General features: G+C 44.4%; 1 long non-coding RNA gene across 2 annotated transcripts; it reads left to right on the top strand.

The window, feature by feature from the left end:
• The first annotated feature begins 5098 nt into the window (after window positions 1-5098).
• On the top strand, window positions 5099-7387 carry LOC123329592. Of its 2 annotated transcripts, none has more exons than XR_006545145.2 (2): window positions 5099-6151; window positions 6824-7387. It is a non-coding gene; the product is annotated as an uncharacterized LOC123329592 (long non-coding RNA). The 2 variants fall into 2 exon arrangements; XR_006545146.2 differs by lacking the exon at window positions 5099-6151 and adding an exon at window positions 6205-6720.
• The last annotated feature ends 8624 nt before the right edge of the window (window positions 7388-16011 follow it).

The raw sequence follows: 16011 nt of genomic DNA, 5'->3' as shown, positions 1-16011 counted from the left end.
GCAAGTGTCTACTATAGTGCCTGGCACATAGTAACTCCTCAAGAAATAAGGTAGTTGTGATTAATATTAGCATTATTATAATACATTGATTGATGAAGGATAACAAAGACTTGGGGAGGAAAAGGGCTTGGAAAGGAAATTTGGCTATATTCAATCTTATGTCTAGAAATCTAACTGAAAGAAATATGACACATGTTAAGTTTTTTTGTTTTTTTTTTTTTTTTGCATGAGAGTGTCCAAGTAGCATTGTATTTAATGGCAAATGTCTGGCAATGACCTAAGTATCCATCAACAGAAGACTAGCTAACTATCTTAGAATTCTTCCATGTAGAACAGGGGTCCCCAACCTCCAGGATCTAATGCCTGATGATCTGAGGTGGAGCTGATGTAGAGTGCCAAATAAATATAATGCACTGGAATCATCCCCAAGCTATCCTCCCACCCCTGGTTTGTGGAAAAACTGTCTTCCATAAAACCAGTCCCTAGTGGGGGCCACTGACGTAGAGGACTACTCTACAGAAAATCGAGGTGGGTTTCTCACCGCCTGCTCAGCTCAGCCAATTCTTTTGAAAATCACCGAGACCTCTGTATTTAGACTGGCAATCATAGATTTCCTTCCTGCAATCACAGGATATTCTCTGAGATGCTAATGAGATGAATATGTTTTACTGGGAAGAATGGATTTGCATCACTCAAGCCAAACTGAAGAGGCACAAACCCTGAAGAGGAAGGGATTAATGGCCTTGGCTGAAGGATGCCCAGGTTCCTAGTGCAATCCCATCTTCTTCCTGTGACCTTCAAGTCACTGGGGCTGCTAGGGCGAAGGAAATGAGTTAAGGACCTGACTTCTGGTCATTGGAAATGCTCCTCAGAGCTCCCTACCATGAGAGGAAGAAAAATTCATCTCTTTGGCCATTAAAACAGAGAAAGTGAAATGACGTTCCCCGTCCCTTGTGGCTCTGCAATCCCAACCCCTTGGTCTTCTCCCTGGGGTTTACCTACTCCCTGTAGCCAGAAACACTAGCTTGTGACTTGAGCCAGACACGATTCAGCCACCTGGCCACTTTCCAGCCTTTGCTCCTCCAAAGTAAATCCTCATTCCTGCTGTGTCTCGCTTCTACCAGCCAGGAGCACTAATCAGCAGCCTCTTCCTCAAAACAAGAGCCATCACTCTTCATCCGAGGTTTTTGTTTGTGTTTTTTCTCTATCCCTGGGTTACCCTGTACATCCTCTCCCCGGACCCCATTTTCCTTGCAGGCAGGCTCCATTTAATCTCAATTTCATGAAGAAGAGGAGAGAGCAGGGAAGCCCCTTTGAGGCAATCTATACCTGTAAACTCTACCTCCTATTATAATGGTTCCATTAAATATATCCTTGAGCACTCCATTTTGACCTTGACCCTTCAGAGTTCTTCCTCCTTGCCTTTTAGAGGCAAAATGAAAAAGCTGGAGAGAAGACCTCTGCCCCCTTTAGAAGTTAAGAGCATGCAACAAACAATGAGCTTGAAAGCATATTGAAAAAACAACCGCTATACTGAGTGCCATTAGCAAAGACGCGAACAAGCTGGAGGGACAGGCAGATTCCAGCCTCAAACTGCCCCAAATGCAGATTATTATCCCCGGCTGCCTCTTAAGAGCTATTGTAAGTCAAGTCTGACCTTTCCTCTAGCTCCCATTTTGACACAGTTTTTGATGAATATCGACACCTACATGTAAAGTGAGACAAGACTGAATCCTTGGCAGCTCGAGTCTCTTGCCCCCTGTAGCCAATTTCCTCATTAATGTGAACTGGAGGTTGTGTTTCCCCATGCAGTGCCAGACCAGGCCAGCAGGGGTCGTCTGACATTGGTTGCTTTTAACCCACAATGACTGACTTTATCACTATGGCTATGTGAACCTGAAGTGAGGAGCTAAGGAGCCATGGTTTGAGATAGCAGAACTCATAGGTATAAATAGTGCATCCATTTCTGTAGGAAGACTATAAACAGTTCAGCCCACATGGCATCGGTTTTCCTTATCTACAATGAAGTCCTTGGCTTAATCCTGTTTTCATGTTTACGAAGAAAATACATTCTATAATCCATGAGCTTGGATCTTCCAGATTTCTGTCTGAAACAGTTTGTCAATTACTGTTCCGCCCCTAAAGAAGATGCCACGAGATCCAAGAGTGATGTTAATAAAAAAAAAAGTGTCTAAAAAAGCAAAATAAATGTCTTATAGATGCTATGGTAAAGAAGAGCATGAGTTTAGCACTTACAGATCTTTTTTAAGATTGGTGTTTCAAACAATGAGTCTTTACATTTTCCTTGAATGTATTTTTATTGTGGATGATTATTAGGTACAATAATTATTAATTACCTAAGGAAAGTATTGTGCCTTCCAGTTTTCAAAGCCCATTCACACATTACCTCATCTGGTCCTTTATTGAAAGAAAGAAATTGTTCGTCTCATTTCATAGCCAACGAAATTGAGGCTCAGAAAGGTAGAGAGTTTCCTGAAATCACACAGCTAGTGGTGTCAGACTGGACAATTTTCCATGCCAATACAGCAATGAAAGTCCATGTATAGTAACAGACTTTACCAGTGCAAACAATTCTATAATGCAACCCTATTATGAATTATATCAATGCTTTTTTGAATCAATTAACCTATTTTTACTTATTAGTATTTATTTATATCTTGTTGCTATGCTGGAGAGTAATAATACTCTCATTTCCTTAAATTATGGAATGCATGCTTTTCATTAAGTTGCACATTCCTTGCCTTCCCATGGCCCTATTCTACGTTCTGTTCTTTGATGAGATGGCAGGAAGTGGGAAGAATCCAGCCTCCCAGGATTCACAAATTCTATCTTCAACAGGCTGCCTCTGCCAGTGAGAGAAGACCAAATCGGTTTTTAACCCTTAAAACAATCTTCAGAGTTAGATACTGTTATTTTTCCAGATGAGGAAAAAGGCAGAGAGAGACCTTTACGTGCTGGAGCTAAGATTTGTATTCAGGGAGCTGGACCCTGTGGGCCCAATGCAGAAACCTCCAGGTGGCACAAGGGGAAGGACTCTAGAATGTCCCGCGAGACACGGGGAGCTTCTCAGCGCGAAATGAAAAGGGGTATGCGGCTATGCCTTGGATGAGAGATATGTTAACAGATTTTTTTTAAATCAGGAAATACAGATTTAAAGGAAGTTTACAACATGATTTTGATGCTAAACATCCTGAGCTGTTCAGGTTCTCTTAGCATCTCACTTCACTTTCTCCTCTACCTTTTAATTAGAGGTTTAAAGACCCCACGCACAGTTAAGGAAAGACCCCTGAAGCTCAGTTATCTGTGACCTCCACAACCTGAGAACCTAGTGTGTGGAGGATTTTGCAGTGTCTGTGAAATGGGTGTTTCAGATAGTCTATCTAACAAAGAGCGCCTTAGCAGCCACCTGCCCCTTCCCGGGGTTGGGAATATGCCCCGCCTCCTAGCTCCAGGAATAGGGCCTGATTGGTCTAAAGGAAGTCCCTTTGTCAGTGAGGGGTTCAGAATGAGATGTGACCTGCTGGGGCTTCTGGGAGATTTCCTCAGAGTTGGGAGAGGGCCATTAGAAGGTTCCAAGGCATTATCTCTCCTCTTTCCCCATTTGGTGTGTGAATTGACTTATTAATATTTTTACTTGTAATTGTCATTATTAATTAATATCATTAAATTAACATTAATTAATAAACAGGAACTTCCTTTAAAATGGAGTCAGGGGACATCTCTAGCAGTCCCCTGGTTAAGACTCCACTTTTTAGCTGCAGAGGGTGTGGGTTCGATCTCTGGTTGGGGAACTAAGATCCCACGTGCAGCAAAGCAGCACAGCCAAAGTTTTAAAAATGGAGTCAGGAGCCCAGAGGGGGTGCTCTCATGCCCTGCTACTCGAGGGCAACTGCATGACCCATAGGAAGAAGCATAACCTTGCACTCCCAAACGGAAGTGCAACTACTGGACTTTCCCCGAGGAAGACTTTCCTCTTGCTCAGCCAACAACCCAGCCAATGAGAAATGCACCATTGAACTTCTACTTTTCCTGAACTTTTACTTTTTTCCAATGAACTTTCCTTCACAACAGCCCCTCCTAGTCCCCTGCTTTTTCCTATAAGAGCAGGCTCCCTTCCTTTGTTCTCCAGAAATGCCTATGTTTCACCATAGATTGCATGTCCTGAATTGCAATTCTTTGCAAAATTTTGATGGTAAAATAACTTGCTATTTTAATAGTTTTAGGGAAAGAGGTGCCTGGATGTGACCCGGGCTCCCGAGGAGGGAGCCAACCTGGGAAGGCAAAGCAGAAGGCAAGGCAACTTGGAACAAACTTGTTAGGACCTTGTGCCTAAGATGCTTTAAATGACTTAAGGTTCTAACTCTCACAGCAGCCCCACTAGGGAAACCTGGTTAAGGCCTTTCTGAAAATTAGAAAACCAAAGCCAGGGAGATACACAGAGGTGCCCTAAAATGAGGGAATGACAGAGCTGGAGTTGCACCCAACCTGGATCTGCCTGCCTCCAAAACCTGGGCTGCCCTTCATCACACAGTCTGCCACTCATCCAGAAGGGAAGGAAGCTACGGCAGCACCTTTCTGTGCTTGCCAAACCAGGGACTCCCCCAATCCAGGCCTCCCTCCGTCCTTCCTCCCCACCCTTTTAGGGAAATTTCTCTGCTCAAAATGACCTTAGCCCTTCTCTCCCACCAAAGAAATTTTTCCCATCCTTCAAAGCCCACCTCTAGGTTGAATTCCTGTTCTGACCTTAAAACAGATTACATCTCCTCCAGCCCCTACCAAGCTCTCTCTCAGCTGAACTTCTGACCTTGTCCTCTGTGACCCCTGCTTGGCAGTTCCCCAAGTTTGTATCATTCTTTGGGTTCTGATTTATCAACATTTAACTCTTGATGACATCATGGGATACTTCTTTCCTGCTGTGTTCTCTCATCTCTTCTCATGTGCTCTGTGAGCCAGAACAGTTTTCTGGCTTTCCAAGAAAGTGAAAGTGAAATAAAGTGTTAGTCGCTCAGTCATATCCCACTCTTTGCAACCCCATGGACTGTAGCCCACCAGGCTCCTCTGTTTATGCAATTTTCCAGGCAAGAATACAAGAGTGGGCTGCCATTCCCTTCTCCAGGGGATCTTTCTGACCCAGGGATTGAACCTGGGTCTCCTGCATTGCAGGTGAATTCTTTACCATATTGTTTTCCATCCTCTGGGATCTTTGCTCAGGACACTGCCCCCTACTTGGAATGCTCTCCCTTTCCTCATTTCTACTTAGTAGTAAATTACTTTTTGTGTCTCATCTCCTTTAATGACCTGGGGATTTGATGAAGGAAAAATCCTAGTCAATTTCAAGGAAAGATCCTGGTCAATTTCATCTTTCTTTATATCCTCAAAGCACCGAGCACAAGTCCTGGTTCATAGGAAACATTCAGTAAATGTTTGTGAAATGACTAAATGAATGGCTTTTACTCAGATACGAGAAGGCTGCACCTAAACATATATTTTCAGGACCTAGGAAAAATCTCTTCTTTTTAAAGCTATTTAAATAACTATTGGTTTCTCTACTGCATTTTAAATAACACTAATTTTGGTGCTTGCCCATAGGCAGTGCTGTAAAGTCTAGCTTTCTTTTTTTACAATCAGTAACACTGAAAAAATTAAACCCAGAGCATGCACATGTGTGCTAACACCATTCGCTGGTCTCCAAAATGTTCAGACAAGGCTCAGGCAGCCTCCACCTCCTGCTCCTTCTGAGCAAAATTCAGCTGAAGACTGTCTGGGTTTGTTGGGAATGGGGGAGCTTCTGGTGGTTAATTGAAATCCACAGACACCTCCAAGACCTTGTTACACTTAACAGTGTTGACCTTCTCTCCTGACCAGGTGTTAATAAGTAGGAAATAGAAGATACTGAAGTTTGGCTCACTCTCTTCTGCCTTAACTCCAGCCAACCAATAGTGGAAACTCAAGAATACTCAAAAGGCACAGGAAGATTTAACAAAAGCTCCCCACCACCTACTTCCCACCACTGCCAGCTCCTGACTCACAATAATCTTCCAAAATGATTTGCTGTCTTAAGAAAGTCCTCCTGGAGAAATCGTGTTGCCTGATGGTAAATGTGCAGACACTGGAAGCAAGCAGACTTGAGGTCAAGTGCACTTTCTACAGGGGCGGGGGTAAGGGGGACGGTCCTGCTATGATCTGATTGTGTCCTCCCTGCAAAATGTGTATGTTGAAATCCTAACCCCTGAAGGTGATAGCAGTAGCAGGTGGGGGCTTTAGGAAGTGATTTGATCATGGGACTAGAGCCCTTGTGATTTGGGTTAGTACTCATATGAAAGAGGTCCCACATATCTCCCTTGCCCCTTCCATCATGTGAGAATATCATGAGATGCCTGAGACCCAGAAGAGGGCCCTCCTCCCATCGTGCTGGCACCCTGACCTCTGATGTCCAGCCTCCAGAATTGTAACCAACATCTGCTGGTTATAAGCTTCCCACTCTATGGTATTTCACTATAGCAGCTTGCAGGCGCCTACAGTGGGCAGTGAGCAGACTCCTGAGCCTCTCGAAGCTCTAGCTTCCTCATCTGTGAAAACCTACCTCCCAAGGGCCCAACTGAAATTTAAATGGAAAGATGCTTCATAAACAATAGCTCTTAGGATCTGCACAGACTCAGGCCATCTTCCTACTGGAATCTCACGTTGCCAACAGACTGGGTATGGAGCCACCCTCTCGCCTCTCTCCCACCCTTCTCTAAAACAAAAAAGCAACACAGAGAACTGGTCCATGCATTTGAGGCTATTTCTTTTCCTTCTCCAGGTGTTCACTGCCAGCCAAGCCGCACACGCCCCAGTGGCTCTCACTCACTCGGGGCCCTGCAGAGGCATGTGTCCTTTGGAGACAGATGGTGAGGATTTGAGTTCCGGCTCCATCTGCGATATCCAATCTTTCCAGCTTGCCCTGAACTGTCCCAGTTTTAGCACTGAAAGTGCCACATCCCAGGGAACCTTTCAAGCCCAGGCGAAGCATGACATTTGGTCATCCTCACTCAACTCCTTCGTGGGCACTGGTTCTGACTAACCGTGCCTCTCCATACCTCCTTTCTGCAACTGTCCTTGGTGATTGGACAGCAGAAAGTGAGTTCCTGGAGCATCATGTCCCAGAAACGCAATCAGCTCTCAGGGTCCCTCTAACCCTGAGCTCACACAAGGCAGAGCTGCCCTTGAGAATCTGTGATCTCAGGGTCACCTCTTTCCTTCTGGGGTGAGGGAGCTTTGACATGACCACATTAGGCTGAGTGCTTCAATGACACCCTCCCCCGTGTTTCTGAGTCCCCCTTTGAAATCTTGACTCTCCCCAAGCCAAAATGAACCCGAGGACAAAGGAGGCCAGTGGGGTTGAAGGAAATGGGAGGATTTCTCCCCAGGATGCCAGCTGTAGGTTAGAGGTGAGGGGAAGGTGAACAGAAATGGGGCAGCTGCTTCTCGTTAATGAGAGCAGAGCCACTGTGTGCCCCAGGAACACATCAACAGCACTAATAAACTTGGAAATCAATCCTTGTTGCTGTGCAGGGGGTTGGACCAGGTTAGCCTGCAGCCCAGGCTTTACAACTGGACTCCCTACAGGGAACTCAGTTCCTCTTCCAGGTTGACGTTAACATAGGAGGAGCAGCCACCACGAGGCTGGCTGTGCCAAGTGCCTGCTCCCAGGGCGGCTTTCTGCTTCTATTGCTCAGCACTTTATTGGTTGCTCGGGGCTTACAATTTTGAAACAACTCTTCAAGGTAGACAGTATCAACATCTCCATTTTCCAGTGGAAAAATATAATCTAGGACTAGGAAGTCAAAGGACTTTTAACAGTGTTGCACAGCTAGTACAAAGGTAGTGATGAAGAGCGGTGGTCTTCTTTGGGACTTACCTGGTGGTCCAGTGGTTGGGAATTTGCCTGCCAGTGCTACAGACATGGGTTTGATCCCTGGTCAAAGAAGATTCCACATGCCATGGGGCAATGAGGCCCATGCTCCATAACCAATGAGCCCGTGTGATACAACGAAGGCTCAGTGCAGCCAAAAATAAATAATTGTTTATTAAAAAAAGAGCAGTGATGTTCAAACTTTTTGTATCTCAGAGCCGTAACAGGAAAATGAATTTTGAGCAAATACCCCCAATGTATATGCATAATTTATTTATAAAGTATAGCCATGACTACTGTTCTATTAATTACATTATAAAACATGAAAATAAATGGTAAAATGAATGAGATCATATTTATTAACAGAAGGTCCAATATTTGCTTCTCTCACCCCAGTAGGTGATCTGTACCATTGCTGAAGTGGGCACTTTGGAGACATAAGCCCAGATGCCTATCAGAGCCAGGCAGGCAACATAAGTAAGTAAAGTGGACTGAATGTAAGAGAATCAATGGTATAGGCAGTTGAGAAATGGCAACTGATTCTCAGCCTCAGTGTTGGGCCAATAGGGAGTGGTGGGGACTGTGGCAGCAATGAGAACAAATTCTTCATTTGAAGGAGTCAGCTGGCCCTCAGTTTCAGTCAAGTTGCTATATGTGGACCCAGGGTTTCCAACCTTCTAATATTTCAGTAGAAGTCAAAAATTCAGGGTTTTATGTGAAATTACACAATTTTAAGATATTAGATACTGGTTTTATTTTTTTACAAAAATCTTGGGATGCAAGTGGGTCAAAAATCAGGTTGTAGTCCTCCAAAGGTCAACCACTGGAGTAAAGGGATGAGCATGGCCTTTGCAGCCAGTCTTGATTCTACAGTTAAGAGATAATTTAAACACACTGTGCTTTTGTTTGGGGGCCAGTAAGGGGGAATAACAATTTATTTTTACTATTTGAGGGTTTTCTAGGATGTGTGTGAAGCACTTATGTGCCTGGAACATAACACAGGCTCAGTGGCTTGTGCCTCCAGTCATTAGTGGGGGCCTCTTAGATCTCAGCCCTGCTGGCCACTGACCCAGTTCTCCTGCCGCTCTAGAGAGGCTTAACTAGAACACCCCCTCCCTGGCATCCAAATTCCAATCCTACACTTGGCAGAATTTATTCTCCTGTTCAGAAAGGCAGTTCTTTCCCACTCTGCTCCCTTTGTTCCCAAGAAGAATCCAGAGGGCAAAAATGAGCAGTCTTTCTCCTCAGCAGGCTGGAGTGGGAGGCGGCGTGGAACCAGTCACACACACTAGAATGAGAGTCACAGGACCTGAGCTCTAGTCCTGGCTTGGTCACTGACGAGCTGTGTGTACTTAGACAGACTGAGCTACTCTGAGCCTCTGTTCTACCGTTTAGAAGTGGACACAGTAATATTGAACCTCAAAGAGTAATCATGCAAATGTAACATTAATACATTGTGCTGGATTTTCTCCACCTAGCTCACCCCTATCCTGTCTCCACCCTTCTCTCCCCAGTCTGGTCCCCAGGAGGGTTCAGGGATGGGATACACCAACAGGTGAGCAGTAGATGGAAGGAAAGAGAGGCAGGGTGTGTGTGTCCCCAGCTCCCCGAGCCAGGGCCCCAGTCTACAGCCGTAGACAGTGGAGCTGTTCCCCTATGGCAGGCTGCAGCTCCTCCCAGACAGTCCAGGCCCACTGCTCCAGCTACAGCCATCTCTCTCTTCTTCTTTCGGAATCCACTTCCTCCCCTTCCTCCCCTTCCTCTGTCAGCAGGGCGGTAACAGCTCTCTGGCATCACCAGCCCCAAGGGAGTTCACCAGCCACAGCTGGCTTCCTATACCCCGGCCCACACCTTTGTAAGAGGCCTCTCATTATGCTCTCCTGAACTACCCTGCTCATGCCATTGCCATCTTTTCTGCCAAGATCCTGACCGTTACACATACATAGCACATGGGATATTCTTCTTCTTTTTTTTTTTTTTTTTTTTTTTTTTACCTTGGAGCCTTGGATGTAGAAGGCACTTAGTGTTGCTGGAATTAATTTGAAATCATAAGCTTTTCTACTTCACCCTCAGGCTGCCAGAAAATCCAATTATCCTGATCCCTCATTCCCTGAGTGCCCCAGCCCACTGAAATCCATCCTCATTGATGGACAATTCATTCATTCACAAATGTTTGTCAGGCAGCTACCAAGTACCAGGCCTTGGATCAGGTCCTGAAGCTCTAAGTGAGATCAAGCAAACAACGTCCTTGTCTTTTGGAATTTCTAGTCCCATGCCATTACGTGAGAACTGTTACCAGGAGAACAACCTTTCTGCAGGCTACCATGATACCAGCTGACTGGCCAGAGCTCCTTGTGGCTGACCCAATAATGCCCTCTCCACACTATATGAATTTGTAGTAAGTATTGGCAGCCAACACCATGAGTTGCCTGATCCAATTCCCATTCAGAATCTTAGTCACCATCCAGCTCAGTTCTGGCTAATAAGACATAAGTATAAACCATCAGGAGGCTCCCGAGGAAGAACTCACTTCCCTTATAAAAAGGAACAGACTCCACTGGTATAAATATTTTTTTCTCTTTTTGCCTTTTCCCTTTGCCAGCTTAGAACAAAGATGTGATGTTTGGAGGTGCAGTGACCACCTTGGCACCATGAGACAACCAGCTTACCTTCTAAGGGCAGCAGAGCAAAGAGACTGAAAGAACTTAATCGTATGATGTCATTCAGCTGCCACCTCAGTTCAGACTGCTTAACTCTGGATTTGTAAAAGACAGATAACTCCCTGTTTAAGACACAGGTAGGTAGGCATATTACATGTATTCAAGAGAGTTCATATCTGGAGGAAAGCCTCAAGAATTGTCTGATCCAACTCCTCCCCTTATATAGGAGGAAACTGAGGCACAGTGAGAGGTGAAACGTGCCCCAAATGACACAGCCCAACTAGCAGTCAGGATCTCCAGCTCGTCCTCGTCCACAATCACAAGCTCCTACAACCTGTGCAAAGATTTGTGAACTTATGGTGTATCTCCACTGTTTCCCTACTTTACAGGCTCCTTGAAAACAGAGCTCATCTCTCTCAGTCCTGCCTGGCCTCCTTAACAAGAAACTGACAGATTCATGAGCAACAATACACGCTTCATATTTTAAGCCATTGAGTTTGGGGGAGGGAGTTGTTACACAGCAAGAGCTAACCAGTACATCATATTTAAGTCCTGTTCAGTCGATCAGTCGTGTCCGACTCTTTGCGACCCCATGAATCGAAGCACGCCAGGCCTCCCTGTCCATCACAAACTCCCACAGTTTACCCAAACTCATGTCCATCGAGTTGGTGATGCCATCCAGCCATCTCATCCTCTTATCGTCCCCTTTTCCTCCTGCCCCCAATCCCTCCCAGCATCAGAGTCTTTTCAAATGAGTCAGCTCTTCACAAAAGGTGGCCAAAGTATTGGAGTTTCAGCTTAAGCATCAGTCCTTCCAATGAACACCCAGGACTGATCTCCTTTAGAATGGACTGGTTGGATCTCCTTGCAGTCCAAGGGACTCTTAAGAGTCTCCTCCAACACCACTGTTCAAAAACATTAATTCTTTGGAGCTCAACTTTCTTCACAGTCCAACTCTCACATCCATACATGACCACTGGAAAAACCACAACCTTGACTAGATGGACCTTTGTTGGCAAAGCAATGTCTCTGCTTTTGAATATGCTATCTAGGTTGGTCATAACTTTCCTTCCAAGGAGTAAGCATTTTTAATTTTATGGCTGCAGTCACCATCTGCAGTGATTTTGGAGCCCAAAAAAATAAAGTCTGACACTGTTTCCACTGTTTACCCATCTATTTCCCATAAAATGATGGGACCAAATGCCTTGATCTTCGTTTTCTGAATGTTGAGCTTTAAGCCCACTTTTTCCCTCTCCTTTTTCACTTTCATCAAGAGGCTTTTTAGTTCCTCTTCACTTTCTGCCATAAATGTGGTGTCATCTGCATATCTGAGGTGATTGATATTTCTCCTGGCAATCTTGATTCCAGCTTGTGCTTCTTCCAGCCCAGAGTTTCTCATGATGTACTCTGCATATAAGTTAAATAAGTAGGGTGACAATATACAGCCTTGACATACTCCTTTTCCTATTTGGAACCAGTCTGTTGTTCCATGTCCAGTTCTAACTGTTGCTTCCTGACCTGCATATAGGTTTCTCAAGAGGCAAGTCAGGTGGTCTGGTATTCCCATCTCTTTCAGAATTTTCCACAGTTCATTGTGATCCACACAGTCAAAGGCTTTGGCATAGTCAATAAAACAGAAATAGATGTTTTTCTGGAACTCTCTTGCTTTTTCCATGATCCAGCAGATGTTGGCAATTTGATCTCTGGTTCCTCTGCCTTTTCTAAAACCAGCTTGAACATCTGGAAGTTGACGGTTCACATATTGCTGAAGCCTGGCTTGGAGAATTTTGAGCATTACTTTACTAGCATGTGAGATGAGTGCAATTGTGTGGTAATTTAAACATTCTTTGGCATTGCCTTTCTTTGGGATTGGAATGAAAACTGACCTTTTCCAGTCCTGTGGCCACTGCTGAGTTTTCCAAATTTGCTGGCATATTGAGTGCAGCACTTTCACAGCATCATCTTCTAGGATTTGAAATAGCTCAACTGGAATTCCATCACTTCCACTAGCTTTGTTTGTAGTGATGCTTTCTAAAGCCCACTTGACTTCACATTCCAGGATGTCTGGCTCTAGTTGAGTGATCACACCATCGTGATTATCTGGGTCATGAAGCTCTTTTTTGTACAGTTCTTCTGTGTATTCTTGCCACGTCTTCTTAATATCTTCCGCTTCTATTAGGTCTATACCATTTCTGTCCTTTATCGAGTCGGTCTTTACTTGAAATATTCCCTTGGTATTTCTAATTTTCTTGAAGAGATCTCTAGTATTTCCCATTCTTTTGTTTTTCTCTATGTCTTTGAATTGATAGCTGAGGAAGGCTTTCTTATCTCGTCTTGCTATTCTTTGGAACTCTGCATTCAGATGCTTATATCTTTCCTTTTCTCCTTTGCTTTTCGCTTCTCTTCTTTTCACAGCTATTTGTAAGGCCTCCTCAGACAGCCATTTTCTTTTTTGCATTTCTCTTTCTTGGGAATGGTCTTGATCCCTGTCTCCTGTACAATGTCACAAATCTCATTCCATAGTTCATCAGGCATTCTATCTATCAGATCTAGGCCCTTAAATCTATTTCTCACTTCCACTGTTTAATCATAAGGGATTTGATTTAGGTCATACCTGAGTGATCTAGTGGTTTTCCCTACTTTCTTCAATTTAAGTCTGAATTTGGCAATAAGGAGTTCATGGTCTGAGCCACAGTCAGCTCCTGGTCTTGTTTTTGTTGACTGTATAGAGGTTCTCCATCTTTGGCTGCAAAGAATATAATCAATCTGATTTTGGTGTTGACCATCTGGTGATGTCCCTGTGTAGAGTCTTCTCTTGTGTTGTTGGAAGAGGGTGTTTGCTATGACCAGTGTGTTCTCTTGGCAAAACTCTATTAGCCTTTTCCCTGCTTCATTCCATACTCCAAGGCCAAATTTGCCTGTTACTCCAGGTGTTTCTTGACTTCCTACTTTTGCATTCCAGTCCCCTATAATGAAAAGGACATCTTTTTTGGGTGTTAGTTCTAGAAGGTCTTGTAGGCCTTCATAGAACAGTTCAACTTCAGCTTCTTCAGCATTACTGGTTGGGGCATAGGCTTGGATTACCGTGATATTGAATGGTTTGCCTTGGAAACGAGCAGAGATCATTCTGTCATTTTTGAGATTGCATCCGAGTACTGCATTTTGGACTCTTTTGTTGACCATAATGGCTACTCCATTTCTTCTAAGTGATTCCTGCCCACAGTAGTAGATATAATGGTCATCTGAGTTAAATTCACCCATTCCAGTCCATCTTAGTTCACTGATTCCTAGAATGTTGACATTCACTCTTGCCATCTCCTGTTTGACCACTTCCAATTTGCCTTGATTCATGGACCTGACATCCAAGTTCCTATGCAATATTGCTCTTTACAGCATTGGACCCTGCTTCTATCACCAGTCACATCCACAACTGAGTATTGTTTTTGCTTTGGCTCCATCCCTTCATTCTTTCTGGAGTTTTTTCTCCACTGATCTCCAGTAGCATATTGGGCACCTACCGACCTGGGGAGTTCCTCTTTCAGCATCCTATCATTTTGCCTTTTCATACTGTTCATGGGGTTCTCAAGGCAAGAATACTGAAGTGGTTTGCCATTGCCTTCTCCAGTGGACCACATTCTGTGAGACCTCTCCACCATGACCCGTCCGTCTTGAGTGGCCCCACATGGCATGGCTTAGTTTCTTTGAGTTAGACAAGGCTGTGGTCCTTGTCTAACATCATATTTAGGAACTGTAAATAAGCATGCTAAGTTGCTTCAGTCATGTCCAACTCTTTGCAACCCCATGGACTGCAGCCCACCAAGCTCCTCTGTCTTTGGGATTCTCCAGGCAAGAATATTGGAATAGGTTGCCATGCCCTCCTCCAGGGGATCTTCCTGACACAAAGACCAGGGATTGAACTCGCATCTCTTATGTCTCCTGCATTGGCATGTGGGTTCTTTACATTAGCGCCACCTGGGAAGACCACAGACCATTTACTGTAAGCCAAATCTATGTTGAGAGGTTTACATAAATAGTTCATTCTCACTCTGGCCCATGAAGTAGATATTGCCATCCTCATTTGTGGATAAAATTTCTGAGATTTAGAAAATTTAAATAACTTGCCCTATAGGATTTCCTTTGTTTCAGTAGCGTCTCTCTGCCTTTTGCTCCTTCTGAAACTGGTTTGGCTCTGACGTCTCAGGGGGTCGTTTTATTCTTTTCAAAGTCTTAAGACCTTTCTTGTTTTTCTATTTTTAAAAGAGCTTGTCTTAGTACCCAGACCCTGGCGGGGGCCAGGCTGTGAATACTTTTAGCCAATGCATGGGTGGACATTCTGAACAAGCCTGACCTTGCCAGCAGTCCTAATTCCTCTTGCCCACAAATCCTGTTGCCTCTGCCTGAAAAGCCTTCCTTACTCTGGTCACTTCTCTTCACTTCTTTTACTACTAACATGGTCCAACCCGCCGACTCCTTTTACCCGCATCACTGCAGTAGCCTCTTGACTAGTCTCCTTGACTCTACACTTCCCGACTATGGTCTTCTCATATCAGCTGGAATGACATCATTTGAAAATTAAAGTCAGATTGTAGCAATCTACACTTTGATGTCCTTTGTACTTTTTAATATAATTTTATATATTCAGTTTGGGTTGTGCTTGGTCTTCATTGCTGTGTGGTCTTCTCTCTACTTGCAGCAAGTGGGGGCTGCTCTGGTTGTGGTGGGCAGGCTTCTCACTGCGGTGGTTTCCCCTACTGTGAAGCACAAGCCCGAGGGCACGTGGGCTTCAGCAGCTGCAGCACGTGGGCTCAGTTGTTGTGGCTCCCGGGCTCTAGAGCACAGAGCTGTGTGGTGCACAGGCTTAGTTACTTTGCAACATGTGGGATCTTCCCAGATCAGGGAGAGAACCCATGTCTTCTATATTGTCAGGCAAATTCTTTACCAATGAGCCACTAGGGAAGCTGATATCCTTTGTGTTTGTAAGGGCTGCCATAATAAAATGCCACAGAATGGATGGTTTAAACAACAGAAGTTTATATTCTCATTGTTTTGGAGGCTGAAAGTCTAAGACCAAGATGTTAGTAGGTGTAATTTTTCTTTGGTCTCTCTCCCGGGTTTGTGGATGGCTGCCTTCTCATTGTGTCTTCATGTGGTCTTTTGTCCATAAAAGTGCATCTCTGACATCCCTCTATGTATCCAAATTTCCTTTTCTTACAAGAACCACTCATATTGGGTTAGGGCCCACCCTAATGCCCTCACTTCAGCTTAGGCATCTCTATCAAGGCACTGTCTTCAAATCCAATCACATTCTGAGGTATTGAGAGTTAGGACTTCAACATATTAATTTTGGGGGGATAAAATGCAGCCCTTTTACACCTTTTTATGATTTCCCAACCAACTTCGACTAGAATCCCAAGTCACTTCCACATCCTCTAAGGT

The sequence above is a fragment of the Bubalus bubalis genome, chromosome 16, assembly GCF_019923935.1.
Source record: "Bubalus bubalis isolate 160015118507 breed Murrah chromosome 16, NDDB_SH_1, whole genome shotgun sequence".
In the NCBI taxonomy this organism is placed as follows: Eukaryota; Metazoa; Chordata; class Mammalia; order Artiodactyla; family Bovidae; genus Bubalus; species Bubalus bubalis.
The sequence above is the reverse complement of the archived record's forward strand: the minus strand, read 5'-3'. Positions and strand labels throughout refer to the sequence as shown.